The 16611-nt window shown below is 41.8% G+C and overlaps 3 long non-coding RNA genes across 5 annotated transcripts in view; 1 reads left to right on the top strand and 2 right to left on the bottom strand.

Moving 5' to 3' along the window:
- The window catches only part of LOC121067828, an 18978-nt gene extending 7751 nt beyond the window's left edge, over positions 1 to 11227 (top strand). For 2 of the 3 annotated variants that reach the window (XR_005818469.1, XR_005818468.1), the window contains one exon: positions 1121 to 1843. This is a non-coding gene — a long non-coding RNA (uncharacterized LOC121067828). Of the gene's footprint in view, positions 1 to 1120 lie in introns of all 3 variants that reach the window. The other variant, XR_005818470.1, reaches the window with a different exon arrangement.
- Positions 1 to 16611, bottom strand: part of LOC121067829 — an 82487-nt gene that overhangs the window by 20389 nt on the left and 45487 nt on the right. The window lies entirely within an intron of this gene.
- Positions 1 to 16611, bottom strand: part of LOC121067832 — a 27002-nt gene extending 10391 nt beyond the window's left edge. Inside the window, exons 1-2 of the long non-coding RNA XR_005818474.1 lie at positions 16601 to 16611; positions 5576 to 5577 (exon numbers count right to left, since the gene is read on the bottom strand). This is a non-coding gene — a long non-coding RNA (uncharacterized LOC121067832). The remainder of the gene's footprint in view (positions 1 to 5575; positions 5578 to 16600) is intronic.

Below are 16611 nucleotides of genomic sequence, written 5' to 3'. Positions count from 1 at the left end.
AAGAGTGAAAGTCAAAAAGAAAACACTTTTTTTGGGGGGGGGGTAAAATAACAACACCAGTTGCTGTGGAAGGTGGACAGATAGTGCTAAATGTTTTGGTTAAGGCTCGAGTTCTGTGCCATTAAATCTAAGGGGGTTTAACCACTGTATTAAGTGGGAAAATTACTAACCCTCGGACAAGTTGGACTGAGGTCACTGAAACACCTGAAACCAGAAAAATTTTCAATTGCTATAATTTATTTTCCTTTTCAGTGCAGAAGTGCTTCTATTTAAATTTGCTACCATAACCCATAACAAAGGAAATCCATAGCTCACACTGAAGAACAAAACCACAGTCTCTCTCTTAAGAAACTGCACATATTTTTAGGAAGAGTAAACAGTTAGAAAGCCCTAAGGCCAGCTGATGCTAATGCTTTCCTGTTCAATGCATGGAATTGTCTCAAATAAATAAATAAATGAGCTGTCAGTCCTGTGCTTAAAGCTGCATTAATGTCAAACCCATGAAAAGGGTAAGTATGTAACGTAGCATGCTCCACCAGCACTGAGGCAATGACATATTTTTTAGTGTGAGTAGAAAAATTATTTCAGCCATATATTTTGAATATCTGTTTGAAGCTATCACTTTGCAGTGAATAAAATGTGTTTTATCCTTGCTAAGTCTGCAATCAAGTCTAGCACTGTGCCTTAGTGGGCTAATGTTCTCGTTGCTTCAACTTTCCTGCTTGGCAGGGGGTCAGCCTCTCTTTGCTGCTCATATTGAGCAGACAAACTTGCAGATTTCAATTCTGCTGGCATGTGTCTCCGAAATAGATGGGCTATAATGTATCTTTTGGCCTGACAAGGAGACTGTGAATCTGGGAGCATTCCCCTCAGCCAGTGTAGGACCTTAGAGAGGGGCTGATGTTCTGTCGTCATCAATGTCATTACAAACAATGTGGTGCCTTAGCAAAATGCTTGAAACACATACAGAGAACTAAATTAGCCATGGCAAGAACAACAACAAAACCCAGCCTACAACCCCTTACAAAAAAATACTCAGATGAAAGCTGTCGGACTAAATAACTTGAACACGAATGGAATTATCTTTTTTTTTTCTTTCTTTCTTTCTATTTCTTTGCAGGTCATATAAGAAGGGAAAACAGTGCTGCACCTTTAATGTAGTTTTAATACATATTCAATGTCCCTTCAATTACTGCCTGAGTAATTAGTGTGGATGCAAATCAAATGTGGAACAACAGAATGATTTTTCGGGCTTCCTCAGGGGACTGGACTTTGGAAGTAGTAGCACTGTGTTGTATTTCATGCAACTTTGTAAAGAGAGGAAAGGAGAGAGCTGAGAATAGCAGGCAGTGGAATCCTTCCAAACATGCTATATTGCTAACTGTGCACGTAGGAGAATCTACATTAACACTGCAACCTTCAACTGCTGTGATTTGCCAATCACAGTTTTGGAAGTGATACTTCCTTGCTCTTTGTGCCCTGAGGGAAGTCTCTGTGCATTACCCTGCTGCCTGCTTGAGTGAATCCTTTATAGCAGAATAAACCTGACCATGAGAAGCAACGAATGTTTTCAAGCCAAACACCCATAAAAAGACTTGTGTTTGTAGCGGGAGTTTCACTCCAGAGATCCCACGTTATTCTCCTTATACTTTTATCCAGAAGCTACCCTGTTGTGACCAGTCTTTTTCAGAGTACCCCAGAGACTGTCTTGTGATTGCCAAGCCACTCTCCTTCATATTTGAAAAGTTCTGGAGTCAGGTGAAGTTCCTGGTGACTGGAAAAAGGGAAACATCACTCCCATTTTTAAAAAGATAGAAAGGAGACCTGGGGAACTACAGACCAATGAGCCTCACCTCTGTGCCTGGCAAGATCATGGAACAGATCCTCCTGGAAGCAGTGTCGAGGCACATGCAAGACAAGGTGATCTGAGACAGCCAGCATGGCTTCACCAAGGCAAATAGTACCTGACCAATCTGGTGGCCTTCAATGTTGTAGTGACTGCATCAGTCAACAAGGGAGGCCCAACCAATGTCATCTACCTGGACTTCTGTAAAGCCTTGGAGACAGTCCCACGTGATATCCTTATCTCTAAATTGGAGAGAGATGGATCCAAAGGGTGGACTGTTCATTGCATAAGGAATTGACTGCATGGTTTCAGCCAGAGATTTGCAGTCAAAGATTCTATGTCCAGGTGGAGGCCAGTGACTTGTGTTGTCCCTCAGGGATCCATTCTGAGACCAGTGCCCATGTGAGCCTAATGAGGTTCAAGAAGTCTAAGTGCAAGGTGCTGCACATGAGTCAAGGCAATCACGTTAGTACAGATTGGGAGAAGAGCTCATTGAGAGCAGCCCTGCGGAGAAGGACTTGGGGATTCTGGTGGACAAAAAAAGCTCGACATGAGCCAGCAGTGTGCAAATGCAGCCCTGAAGGCCAACTGCATCCTAGGCTGCATCAACAGAGGTGTGGCCAGCAGGTCGAGGCAGGTGATTGTCCCCCTCTGCTCTGCCCTTGTGAGGCCCCACCTGAAGTGCTGCATCCAGGTCTGGGGCCCCCAGCACAAGAAGGATGTCGATCTGCTAGAATGGGTCCAGAGGAGGGCCACAAAGATGATCAAGGGTCTGGAGCACCACTCCTACAAAGAAAGGCAGAGAGAGAGCTGGGGCTGTTCAGCCTGGAGAAGTCTCTGGGGAGACCTCGTTGCAACCTTTCAGTACACAAAGGGAACTTATAGAAAATATGGAGAGTGACTTCTTACACAGGCAGATAGTGATAGGACAAGGGGGAATGGTTTTAAACTAAAAGAGGGAAAATTTAGGCTAGAAATTGGAAGGAAATTCTTTACTCAAAGTGTGGTGAGGCACTGGAACATGTTGCCCAGAGAGGTTGTGGATCCCCCATCCCTGGAGGTGTTCAAGACCAGATTGGATGAAGCCCTGGGCAACCTGATCTAGTGGGTGGCATTCCTGCCCATGGCAGGGGGTTTGGAATTAGATGGTCTTTAAGGTCCCTTCCAAACCAAGGCATTCTTTGATTCTATGATAACATACAATGTGGAGCTGTGCTGTCAGCCTCAGAGAATCAAGCAGCAATGACTCCAGCACCTTGCTGATACACAGTCATCTCCTGTGATGCCACCATTACTCAGAGAATCTGAAATGTGCTAGTAGAGTTTTTTCTAAAACTTAAAAATGAGGAAAATGGTTTGAGTATTACTTGGCTCAGTCAAATCAGGTGAAAGACTGAGGGCTGCTGGATGAGGGATGATTTCTGTGGAAATCAGAACATGGATGTCAAAGGTTCAGTTGTCTTTCTGTGTTTCAGGTTCCTGAACTCTGTGCTTCCCCTGCTCCTAACAGCATAAGTGAGGGCAGTCTCAGCTAGTGCTTCTTGATATTCACATTTTCTGTTTGGAGGATGCAGCCCACATCAGTCAAAGTTTGTGAGTGACAGGGAAATTTGCATAGGAAACATTAGCCTTCTGTTCTGCTGTATCTGGTTAAAAAAGGCTCCCCTTCTGATTGTCATTCCAGAGGTCCACAGCTTTCTGGGTAGATAAGGGACTATATTTATTATCATTTGCCTTCTCCCGTGACTCAGCAGCAAGCAGGCTGAGGTTCACAAACAAAAGTAAAATGACATCAGCAGTTGTCAAATAGAAAAAGGCAAAGCTGACAAAGGCATTTTGCTTTAATGCTTCTAAGCGGATATTGCAAATCACAAGAGTGTACACACACACAGACACCACACACGCAGTGGAATAGTCATAATGAAATTCTAAAACACTTGCCAGCATCTACATCTTTGAGAAGGAAAAGTCAGTGCCTGGCTCAATAGCAACTTGTATTTTAACTTCAGGTGATCAAAGATAAGCACAGCTGCTGCAGCAGCAGCAGCTGAGCTAGTAAGCCCTCACTCTGGGATGAAGCCAACAGGTGGCAGCCAGGCAGGCAGCACTGACTTGTGGTCTCAGCATTGTAAAAGATCCCAACAGCCCATGGAGATGCTGTAGGCAATGCCAGTCATGCCAGGCACTTCTCTGCTGTCTCAGCTAGTTTCTGTATAGCTAATACTGAGGGAACAGGAACGGATAAAAGCAGGATAGCCATGGATCTCTTACTGCACTACCCTGCCTATGATCACTGAGCTCCTACCAATGAATGAGCCACCTACATTCCCACATTATCTGTACATATGTCCATTGATGTTAAGCTTGGAGGGGGACCATATGCCAACTTTTTTTTGGAACAGCACTAGAAGCACTGTTGAGCATACTGCCCTGCAAACCACTGGGTACAGTCAAAAAAATTCAGTAAGTTCCTCACCAGTGACTGATAACTTTCTTTGTCTCTCTCCTCTTTTCTGTGACTTAGAGAATCAAGAGTCTAATCCTACCCACAGATCAGCTTTTTGCTATAATCTGGTACCTTGTTTGGCATTTCCTTATCTGATCAGCTCACCAATCATTTTCCCTTTTACAGAAGGATAAGTAAATGAGGGCCACTCAGAGGAGAATTGATCAGAGTTTGTTCCTCAAACAGAGCCTAATCAAACCTTTTCCTCAGGCTCAGCGGATGTCACTCAGCTGTAAAAGACAGGTGCTCAGATACCTCCGTCCTTTTCTCTCCTCTTTCCTCCAAGCTCTAACCAGAAAGAATATAGGCCTGAAACACAGCAAGAAAGACTTTCACTATGGGCTTGTATTACTTCACCTCTTCTTCCTTTTCTGCTGTTCCTAGATTCCCTTGATCAATAGTCTCTTGATCTTTCAGTTCTGAAAGTCATCTCACCAAGTTTCAAACATATCCAATCATTCATAACTTCTCCCTTAGAGAAATGTGTCAAGTTCCTTTTGCATGTTTATTTCTGATCCTCTTTGCAGATATGTTTAAGAGCTTCCCTACATTAACATTCCTACCTTTCACCTTGCTTCAGAAGATTCCATTTTCTTTTCAAAAATAAATGCCAGATTTGTTTTTGATCTCAGGAGTAAAAGTATCTTTTTACCTCTGTTTTTGCATCGCTGGGAGTAAGCATTGTCAGTTTTGAAGCCTCCAGCTCACAATATTTTCTGCTTGAACAGAAGTTGAAGCAAAGCCCAAGCATGTATTTTTCACCTTAGATAATATGCCAGTTCTCTAAGGGCAAGAGGCTCAACAGGTAAATTGACATGGATTTTACAGAAATCAGCTATCTAAGTTACACCAGCTGAGACTCTAGCTGGAGAAATCAAAAGCAATCCTCTCTGGAAAGTAAGTACAGTCATCAGTTGTCTTTAAGTTGCTTCTCCTGTCAGTGCACACTTTCAGCTTGAGGATGTCAAAGACTGTTTTCCTGCATCTTCTCCATATTTTATGTGGTCCCCTTTGCACTTTTGTGTGTAAACTCTTTTATCCAACGCTTTCATTTCTCTTGCACCCTGACTCTCAGACTCCGTGCTGAGGTGATCTCTGTATGAAAACTGGCTGACATATCCTATGCCTGTCACTGAGCAAGACCGAGTGGCCTCTTTTTCCACTCAATTGGTTTTTCATACTTCAACGGCTGTCCTGTTCATTTTTGGAGGGCCCTCTATCACCGCTTCATTGCCTACACAAAATAGCTTCTGCAGTTGACTAGGCTAAAAGGATCCATGCCCATTTCTCTTCCAGGTTGCCTGATACTCATGCTTTTTTCTTCCCTGTTCGTTCAACAATGACTGAATTAAGTGGTAGGAGATTGAAAGTCTCAACAAATAAACATAAAATGCTGACTCCTTGATTTCATTATGTCATCCATGATGAACAATGGTCTCCTCTTGTGCAGGTGGAAGGGTGTGCATCAGTGCTGCTGCCTGGCCAGAGCTTTGTTGGGAAATGCAGTTTGGTTGAGGGGACAGGTTCCCGATTAAGAACAAAAACAAGAGAGACTTGAGACCTTTGGAGTGCTGTGATCATCCTTCAGAATTGAAGCATTTCGTCTACTTTCTTGGTTTGACAGCTCAGTTTTTCAACAAAAAAAAATTGAAACATTCTGTGGAAAGCAGAAGCCTTTCATGAAAAATTCACTGCCACTGAAAGCTCCACTCTGTTGCAAAACAGTGTGATGTAAAATTTTTTCCATTGTTTCCAATTAGGAGAAATGTAGAGCTCCCTCTGTACTATGCCAGGGCTCAGAAGGCAAGCTAGCAGTTGTCCTACATCTTCAGTAGCAATTAATGTCTGATTGGCCTATGTGCTCAAGATACAGGTTTGAGAGGAGAGAAAACAAGGCCTAGTTTGCTGAAAGTCCCCTTGAATTCTCCTCAGAAATCTTAAAACTTACCATTCTTTAGACCAAGGTTGAAGCTTTTTCTTCTTGCTTGTTTCTTCCTTAGCTGTTTATGTTGCACAAAGCCCTATGTTGTGTTCTCCCAATTTTTTGGAAAGTTTTCAGACTTATTTCCAATTCTGACCTTGCACGAGGCATGTCACTTGTTTAAGTGATATTTTTCACTAAGATGTATTAAAGAATGCAAATGCCTTTAAGCTTGTGTCTTTAAACAACAACAGCAAAAAAGTAATAATTAATGAGCAGATATGCCATAAAATAATAATAATCACCAGTCCTGTAAGAGGACTTTCTCTCTCTAAGAGATAAAACTGAGGCTGCCAGTTGCTGCATGGACAGTCTCCATGAAACTTTTGTTTCATCTGACCCTCAGTGTTCATTTTAAGCCTGATTTGGCTAGCTGGTTTGGGCAATTTTAATTGCACATGCATTAGTCCTCCTTCAGCAGAATATGTGCCTTTTAATCTCCAGGACTTCCAGACTCAGTGGGCACTTTATCCCTGCGCATCTCCTCTGTTTTGTGCCTGATTACTGGAATATGGGCAACATTTGGTGGAGGTGGCACATAAACCCTGTGGCTGCTTTCATCATTCTGTCAAAGGGAGGGAAATAATCAAAGAGCTGCAGCAAGAAAACAAATGGCCAAATAGCTGTTGAAGCAGGAGGTTCCAGCTTGTTGGAGCTCAGCTTATTACAGGCCATATGCCTGAGTGGCTCCTCTCACTGAGTGCTGCAACCAGCTATGGAAACAAGTGTGCAAGCGCCTGCGGTTCATGAGGTCTGGTTTGCTATAGCTGTGTGTAACTGCCGAGAGCACAGAAAGTAAAAACCCGAAGAGGCTGTGGGGCTAATTGAAGAGAGAATTCTTTAGGAAATAAAAAATTAAAATACAAATTCCCAAAATATTTATGTAAAGATGTTAATGGGCAATAATAATTTGTTTTCCAAGCTCACAGCAGATGCTGTTCTTTTAGTACACAGACTATATTCATAAATGATGCAACTTAACATAAGTGGTGAAAAAATGATACGCTCTTCTACTTTAAGTATCATGGGGTTGAATTAATAGTTACTCTTGACAGTTACCACTATCTCACACCCTTTCAGCTATGCCCAATGTTTTCAGGGCTGGCTCTGCCACATGATTCAGCTCCTGAATGATGGGTGTGTTAAAGAAGCTGAATGACAGAGCTGGAAGGAAACAGGAAGGGTGGAAGAAGTCTGTTTTCAACCTGGTGTTTCATTTCTCTTTACTCAGCAGAGCTCCTCCCAAGAGCACTGAAGGCGCAGGCCCCAGCCAACTACTTCATTTGGGTGTTAGGAAATTGGAATAATCTAGCAAAAGCAAGTGACCATCAGCAACCAAGAGACTGCTCTATAGCTGCCTTACTGCCCATCTTGTCTGTAAAGTTCTTTGTTTCTCACAGGGCTTAACTGCTTAAGGACTCATTCTAGAAGACATATTCCTGCTAAAGCAGCTTCACTAATTCAGAAAAAGTATTCCTAGTGCAAAATATGAGACATGCACATTTAGTTATTCAGGAGGAGGTACTCCACTGTAAATTCATACTCTGTCCTTAATTCAAATGGATTTCCCTCAAGAAGGTAGTGCTTCTTCTCTCACCACTTCTTCTGTATGTCTGTGGCCAGGCTATACAGATCCGTGGCCTTTTTCTCCGCCAGCCTGGGGTTATGTCATCTGTATAGTAGTACTTCTTTACACGCATAATTCACAACACTATACATAATTCAGTACAGCTGTGTCAGTACACCCACATTTCTTAAAAAGGATGATGACAAGTTCTGTTTCATTTTAGTTATGCTCCCCGTCTATGTGACAGCCTCCTCTCCTACCTTTGAAACCTTTCACCTTTATTTTCCAATTTGGTTGCCTTTTGCCTCCCCTTTTGTATTGCCCACTTGAAAGCTTTTTTACTTGGGTTGTGTGTCTTGCTTAACTTTCCTAGCAGCACATCAAGTAAGGATGTACTTTATAACTAAAATGAGCTGTGATGACAGCTCTGGTCTGTCTCTGTTTTGGTTTGAAATGCTGTTACATGAAATGCTAGGAAGGTGTCTAGACACAGTGCAGGGTAGGCACTGAATACACAGTTATCAGACACTACTAATGCCTCAATGTGAATTGCTGTTGTTTGTGTCCCCCCCCTCCCCCACCCCCCCTTCCCATGTTAGTTCAGAGGAAAAATGTATTGTGTGATAGTGTTTTAACCTGCACAGGATGGATTTAACAGCCTTTCTCTTCTTGTAAGAATAAACAAAACTAGACATGGAAAATCTGTTTCTTAAAATTTAAAAAACTCATCTTACCAATTTTATTAAAATTTGCCATTCTTTGCCTCTGTATCACATCAGGGTTCATTAATTATCCTGCTGTCTCTGAACATGGCTCCAAAGAACAGGGTGACCACTTTTTTTAATAAAATTGCAGATTTACAATTTTCCAGCTCAGTGAATTGCTAGTGTTTAAATATATTGAGAGGCCAGTGCCAGGCTGCTTCGCCTCCCTGTGCGGCATTTTACTGAGAAGGGGATGGTAGAAGGGTGTGTGAGGACAGGAAGAAAAGCTGTAGAGAAGAAAAAACAGGGCAGACAGACATAATGCTGGAACAATCCTTCAAAAACAGAAGGCCTTAGAGTGCCTGGAGGGTCTTGCAGTTCAGGGGTGGCCCAGATCACTTCCTCAACCGTCCTTTTGCTCCCGGGAGGGGGGAAAAAACAATACTTAGAGGGGACGAAGTGTGTCTCTCCTGTAAGGTATGGCCCTTTACTCCAGCAGTGAGGTGAGGATCGAGTTGATCTATCGTCCTTCAGCCTTTACCCATTGACTTGCTGGGGGAACAGGAGAATAAGACACAAACTCTGCACTCTGTGTCTCAGATGCAGCTAGGTTTCACATTGGTATGCACAGGTGCAGGATCTGCTTGGGATCTGGTTGGGAAGGGGAAAGATGAGCCCACACAGGATTTTCCTGCTGTTGTCTGAAATTTATTTATTTTTTCCATTTGCAGAATTGTAAGTTCCTCTGGCAATGGGGAAAACAGGCGGAAAAGGAGTGAGAGACAGGGTAATGTGACTAAAAAAATAAAAAATAAAAATGTTGATGATCTAAATAAAAATATCAGAAGAAAGAAAGATGATGGGAGCTAGTGACAAAGACAGAGCCAAGGGTTTACGTCTTTGTGCCTGTAGCAAAAGCTGGCATATAACTAAGCAACCTCTTGTGGTGGCCTTGCTTGAGCATGACAAACAGCCTTTCTTACAGACACAAAATAATAAAATATCCAGTTCCTAAAACTCAGCATCTCTTCTCAGTGCTTGCAGTAACGCTCAGGATCCCTAGGGCATGTGGGGACTGCTGGCATGAGACACTGCTGACAGAGGGAGCAGCACTGCAATCTCCCACTAGCTGCTTCAGCAGAGACCAGGGAGACCAAGCTACAGGTGAGAAAGGACTTCAGGTACACGTATCATCTGCTGAGAACAGTGCCAGCTTAGTGCCCTGTTTTACACATGGGTGGACTGGTCCAGGCACATCCTACTTGCCTGGCCATGATGCTAGGGGTAGCAGGGCTACACCCAGCGCAAGCCCACTGCTGCAAACTCTCTCCTCCATTCTGTTAAAAGTCTTGCAGAGACAGAAGAGGCCCAAAGGCCTTTAAATATTAGCTTCCTGATTTCCCTGGCTCTCTCTTTTTGAAACAACTGCAGTTGTTGCAAGAGCAGCCAGGAGCCTTTCAAGGGACCCGCCGAGTCCCATTTATGCCTTCGTCAAGCAGTACTGTATGAGGACTGGTTTTGGTGGCAGCTTTTGTCTGGGACTCAGGAGACCAGGATACAAGTCTCACTTGGGATACAAACTTTCTGTAAGAGTTCGGCATGTGAGGCAGAAATTGTGTCCTCTCACCATAAATGACTACAGTGTGCATCCAAGCTGGTCAATTCTGTCTCCCTTCAGAAGCAAGAAATGAAGAGAAATGGACGCTTCAAAAGCGCAGTGCATCAGACCTACTTTGCTTCTAACTTAGGATGAGATAAATGTCTGCCAGAGGGCACTGCTTCTTTCTGTTGTCTGGAAAGAGAGCCCAAGGGTGGCCATATTTGTACTAGGCATCCATGGCACAGATGGATACTTCTATCTGAATAAATTGTGCTTGCAGCCTGCCCTCTGTTTTAGTTTGCTCTGTATAAAGCAAAGGTGTCACAGTGGTTTTCCTTTTGCAGAGATGCTGTGAAACTTAAATCCTGTAATGCCTGTGTGGCATCTACATGCAGAGGTGACCAAGGCATGGGAGTGCCTGTCATACCGTGAACACAATGAGATGCTGTTCCAAAGGCTGCCAGGGAGGAGTTCCTCTGTTTGTGGCACCTGTATTCAATACCACGTTTGTGAGAAACACAGGGTCTCACCTCCATGGTCTCAACTACTTCCTGACTTGCTGGTAACATGCACATGTCGTGAAGAAGACGGTTTGCTGCAGCAGGGCAAAGGCTGCAGTGGAGTCTCAGCATGTCCAGATGCTGAAGGTCCTCATCAGAAGTCCCAGCCATACATTAGCAGAAAGTAAAGGTACTGGGAAATCATTGGCAAGGGAGACAGTGGAAAGTGAACCTAATGAAAAATTATGTTGTTATTATCATTATTATTATTTTATTCCTTTTTATTGAAACTACCTCACTTTTGATTACATTCATCTCTATTTCTATCACACACACCAAAAAAAAAAAAAAAAGCACTAGGCAATATTATATGTATTTTCAGTTTGTGTTTTAAGTAAGCACTGTGCTTACTGAAAAGCAATTTTTAAAACATTTCTTGTCCTTATACAAGGAAACTGTGTTGAAATCTTTTCTTCTTTAACACGTTAGTAAGAAATGAATTTTGCTACTTGCTTTGGTGGGATCAGAGGTTCATCTAAATAACTGATGGTTTCTCTTTAATTTTTTTATATTTTATATTATTGTTATTATTTTATTATATTATGTTTTATTTATATACATTTTTATTTATATACATTATGTTTATTATTATACTTATGTATATATATTTGTATTTTGCTTTTTTGTTCATGAAAGACATCCTAGGGACCATATTCTTCATTTTTAAGATCCTAACCTTATTTTTTCCTAATTTTTGCAATTTTTAACTAGTTACAGTTCCCTGCTCTCACATTCTTGTTTTAGACATGACACTAAATTGTTGTTTACAAGGCACAAAAATGTGTCATAAAAATTAACACAAGGCTGGGGCCGTGCTGATGTTGGCTTATATTACTCTGAAAGAATCTGCATGTTTATTTTAAAAACTCACCTTCAGAAAAAGGTAACTGTTTGATACTTGCAAATACAACCCCAATTTTATTTCTTCAATTTATTTTAATATATTTGCCAAACGCACAAACAAGTGTGCTCTCCTGAATTGGTCAAGTGGATTTGAAATAATGTTTTCCCTCCCTCCTCCTTGCACAAGCACACACACACAAGCACACACGCATTCACAGATGCACACATACATAGATGGGCACATGCACACACATCTGTGCAAGTCCATGGAGATTCCATGAAACATTTTAATATTGGTGCCAGCATTCAGAGTTCAGTTTGTTTTTGTTTTTGTTTGCATGTATGTGTGTATATAAGGAGATTAGGACTTTGACAAACTTCCTAGGGCATATGGAGAATGCAAGTACAATAAATTATGCTGAAGACTAGATACCAGACAAAAGTGTATGAGTAGCTAATTGCTATGTATGCCATACAGTTGCAAATGAAACACAGCAAGAGATGTCAACAGAGTCCACTACATGGGATTATAGTGATGTCTGAAAACAAAACTGGAAATTCTGACCTCCAAAAATACAACAACAAAAAGAACATTTGAAAGTCATATGGAGTTTTAAAAATTTTTCAGCTGGAAGACTCTTCCTATAATTCTTTCCCATGGCAGAGTTGCATCTCTAATTCTCCCTCAGGTTGTAAACAAAGACTCCTACCTGATTTCCCAACTCCAACTAGCAACAGCACTAAGTGTTTACTTCCTTCAGGGGCCTCCACATTTTTTCCTATCCCCTGTGTGTCAGGAAAGTTCAAGGTGGAAGGAAGCAGGAGCTGGGCACTGGCATAGACCAGGGTACATGGCACAAAGAGGGTCTTCACACTTTTTCCTCACAGCAGTCAAAATATGAGCTCTATCATGTTTCCCTGTACGTACAGGATGCTCTCATCCACTCCTCACCAGGCAGCAGGGGAGGCAATGGAGCTGGAGCCCTTTGAGCTACCCACAGGATAGTTCTGCAGGACAGTCACCGTCTTTCTTTCAGGGATGACTGCAGCTGGCCCTAAATCTCCTTCCCACCTCCCTGCAGTCTGTGGGAGCCACTTCTCAAACCTCTGTGTATTTGGGCTCCATCCAGACAGTGGCTCCACCTTTCTCAGCTAAAGGAGGTTTCTCATTCTGTGTAAAATATGTGTAAGGTCCTGCTGCAATCTGATTTCTTGTGGAGGTGAGATGTATGTGTCCTTAGGTGAAGTGAAGAATATCACTTAACAATAATGTTAGTACACAAAGAAATGAAAGCAATACATACTGATTTCATAGAATCATAGAATGACTTGGGTTGGAAGGGATCATCTAGTTCCAATCCCCCCTGCCACAGGCAGGGATGCCACACACTAGATCAGGTTGCCCAGGGCATCATCCAACCTGGTCTTGAACAATTCCAGGGATGGGGCATCCACAACCTCTCTGGGCAACATGTGCCAGTGCCTCACTACCCAAATTTCCACACAGTGCAGGCAGTTCTGCGTTGCACTTGTATAGCAGAGTGGGCCAAGTCTTCTCATGTGGGAGGACAGTAAAGAAGCTCTTCAAAGGATTTTCAAATAAATCACTCTTGTGTGACTTTCTGAGGATGATTAATGTTGAAGATGGATGGTTGTCAAAGAGAGAGATACATTTACTTTTTCATTTTTACTAGATATACAATTACAATAGTGCTAGTTTTTAGGTTTTGTTGTTGTTGTTGTTTTTCCCATGGTTGATAAAAGTTATTTGTCAAAAATGTGGCTATTTAAGCTGTTTCCAGTCCCTTGCAAATACAGTAAGACATACTGAGTTTCCAAACAGGAGAAATACCAAGCATCCTAAAAATAAGCTTTAGGTTATTTTGAAAAATCCAGGGGCCTGTTTGCCTGCAGTTTTATGAAGATATGTGTACTGTTTCTGGTATGCTGTACAGTATACAGTGCCTTGTTTAGAATTACAAACACCTTATAGATAAAGAATATCAGAGGAATAAGTAACTCTTCTGTTTGGAAGATTACTCTTATATTGAAAATATTTTCAACCCCCACTAGAAATAAGAACTGAGGCTAATTGAACAAAACAACTTTTAAAACACACTCAAAAGTTAGCAGCATAAAACATAACCCATTTTTGCTTTGCCTTCTGCTGATGTTAGCACACTGCACAGCCCTTTCACAGTGCAGCCTCGTGTGGCCACAGCCCACAGACTTCCCTGGTTCAGACTCTGCAACCAGATTTTGAGCAAAAAGTACAGTCCTCTACCTGTGCTGGTTAGCACCCATAGTGGCTGGGTGCTCAGGTCCAAAACCCGCATTAGGATGAAATAATGCTGAATTTCTGCAAACACTGCTCCAGATCTTACAGGTGGTTGCTTTGCTGCAGGGAGGCTATTCACAGAGAAGCGATTCAAGGTAACTATGGGTGGCAGAACTGCCTGTAAGTACCAGCCAGTGAGCCACAAATTGATGTACACATAGTATAGAGCAGAAGGGACCAACAGGTGCTGTGAATGCCTCATATGGCTTTGGAATACCTGATACTACCTTGGATACTACCTGTTTGGGGCAACTGGGATTTGAATCTGCATCCAATTTGGCAAGGAAGCAGCTCCTGGTTTCAGTCACAGTGAATGGAACTGGAGGGGTTTCTAAAGGAATCAGACAAAAATACCACTCATTTGTAACTAAAGGATTATATATATATATACATATGTATACATGTACACACGTATTAAGTAATAAAGAGTTATAAATGTCATTTCCAAGCTCCTGTGGATATAATGCCAAAAGAATTTAAATGATGTGAACCAAAAAATGTGAGCCTATTTTTGTGTGTGTGTGGTTTTGTTTTGTTTCGTTTTCCCAGTATGAATGTGACTCACTGTTTCTGGCCTCTCTGCAGGCAGCTTTTTGATGGCTACAAGTTAAATTTTGTGTCTCTCTGGAGTAAGAAGGCAATTTCATTGCAGTTGTATCTTGTGCAGACAGGGTGGCTGTAAAATTCGTCACTCATTCATGTTAGTCACAGAAGTTATAACTGCATTACTGGAAGACTGAACAGAAGCAGATTGCCGATGCTTTGGGTAATGTTATCTCCTCTTCATATTTATTGCTAATATCAGACAAGGTTTTATCAGTGTCACATAGAGATTTTCTAATAACATGCAAAAGGATTTTCTTTCTGAGAGATTCTGGGTTTAGATTATTTGAATTTCTCTTTTAGATTTCCTTTTTGTTGGAACTTATTAAATATTTCCCTGTAATTGTTAGCACATCTCATTCTAGGATATTGATTATTATCACTACTCCTTTTACCACACTGAACTTTTCAATATTTTTGAACTTCTTTGTAGAGTTTAATATTTCTCCTCTTTCACCAGGTGAGTTACAGCTATGCTTGCATTTTCTTTTTTTTTTTTTTTTTTTTTTTTTTTTTTTTTTTTTTTACATTCTGATAAGCAAAGACCGGAATTTGGATGATCTCCCACTCCATTTGCAGGAAGAGCTGAGTGAGGGACCAGCACAACTGGTCTGTGAAGCTGAAAGGGATATCTTCCACAGGGATTCTCACACATTTTTTTATGCATACCCACCCTCATAAAATGGAGAAGTGGTCAAAATGGAGATGAGGATGATGATAACCTTTGGAGGCAGTTCAGACATGTTTCATGGCAGTCCCTGGACAAAGATAGATAGCAAGGCAAAGCCATGCCAAGTCAAGACACCTAACATTTCTTACAAGTGGTTCTGTCTTAGTATAGCCGTACTTATGTGCTTCTGTTTTGACCTGCTGGAGTATGTATAATCGATGTAGGGGTTGGGAAAGTCACGTGACATCAGCATAAGGAAAACATTAAGCTGTCTCAGCTTCCAGCACGTGATTTTTAAGACATTTTACTCCCCTCCTTTTCAAGTATGGATTTACTGGGGAGGTCAAGGAGGCATTAACACTTCCCCTACTCCACTGCCATTAACACTGGCCAGTCCAGCAAGGTGCTGCAATTTCTTTTATGCACACACTTGCATATATATATACATATATATATATATACATATATATATGTTCCCTTTCAGACAAGTTTTCATCATCCCGTTTCTTTAACAGTACTTGAAGTTAATTTATAAAATTAAATTTCATCTAAATTTAGTCAGCCAAAACCCCAGTAAAAGACGTCACTGTTTCCAGCCTGTATGACGGCTGTAGGGGAAAGAAAGAAAGAATACTTTCCCACTGTCACCTTGGTTCCTATGGCAAGAACCAAAGCCACAATGGAGAAGCTGTTTCACCCTGCTGTGACAATTACTGCAAATCACTCCATGGGCACTAAAGAGGGGGGCAAGATGAAATTAAATGGGAGAACTGGCACCATCTCAAACATGGTAAAACAAGGATGTTCCCTCTGCCTGTTGTACAGGCAGGGAAATACTCTGACTGCATAGCCCTCTTGGAAAGTCACTCAAGGCTGCACAGCTTTATAAAGCCGAATGCCCCTGTGTGTGTAAGTAACGTCATTTTGCCCATGTCATTTTATGGCTATATGTAGGAAGGCAGACAGATATGATATGTTTTGCGTGGGGCAAAAAACTAAGATAGAAAAGAGCCTGAGCATGTCTCCCTTTTGGGCGTTCTTGTCTGCCTTCTTAAGGATGAGCTTGTTGGCCTTATAGATATGACAAATGAGTTTCCAAGGCCTCCTGGGCATATTGGATCTCTTGCTCTCTAGAAAGAGAAAAAAAAATAAAAGACACAACCCATGTACACAGAATATATCAAGTCAGAAAAGAAGTGTCTCCTGTTAAGTACTTTAATGCAATAGAAGCTGAAATGTTGACCATCTGATGTGTAGTGAGTGCAGTGATACAGGAGAAAATGACACATCACCGCAACATTAATTACTTAATGACACAAAGCTGCTGATATAAAAATTGCTGTAGGTGGTCAAAGTTGAGTATAGTCAGGATGGTGTAGCACTCTGAACTCCA

This window comes from Cygnus olor, chromosome 3 (assembly GCF_009769625.2).
Source record: "Cygnus olor isolate bCygOlo1 chromosome 3, bCygOlo1.pri.v2, whole genome shotgun sequence".
NCBI lineage: Eukaryota > Metazoa > Chordata > Aves > Anseriformes > Anatidae > Cygnus > Cygnus olor.
This window is presented reverse-complemented; position numbering and strand designations above follow the sequence as displayed.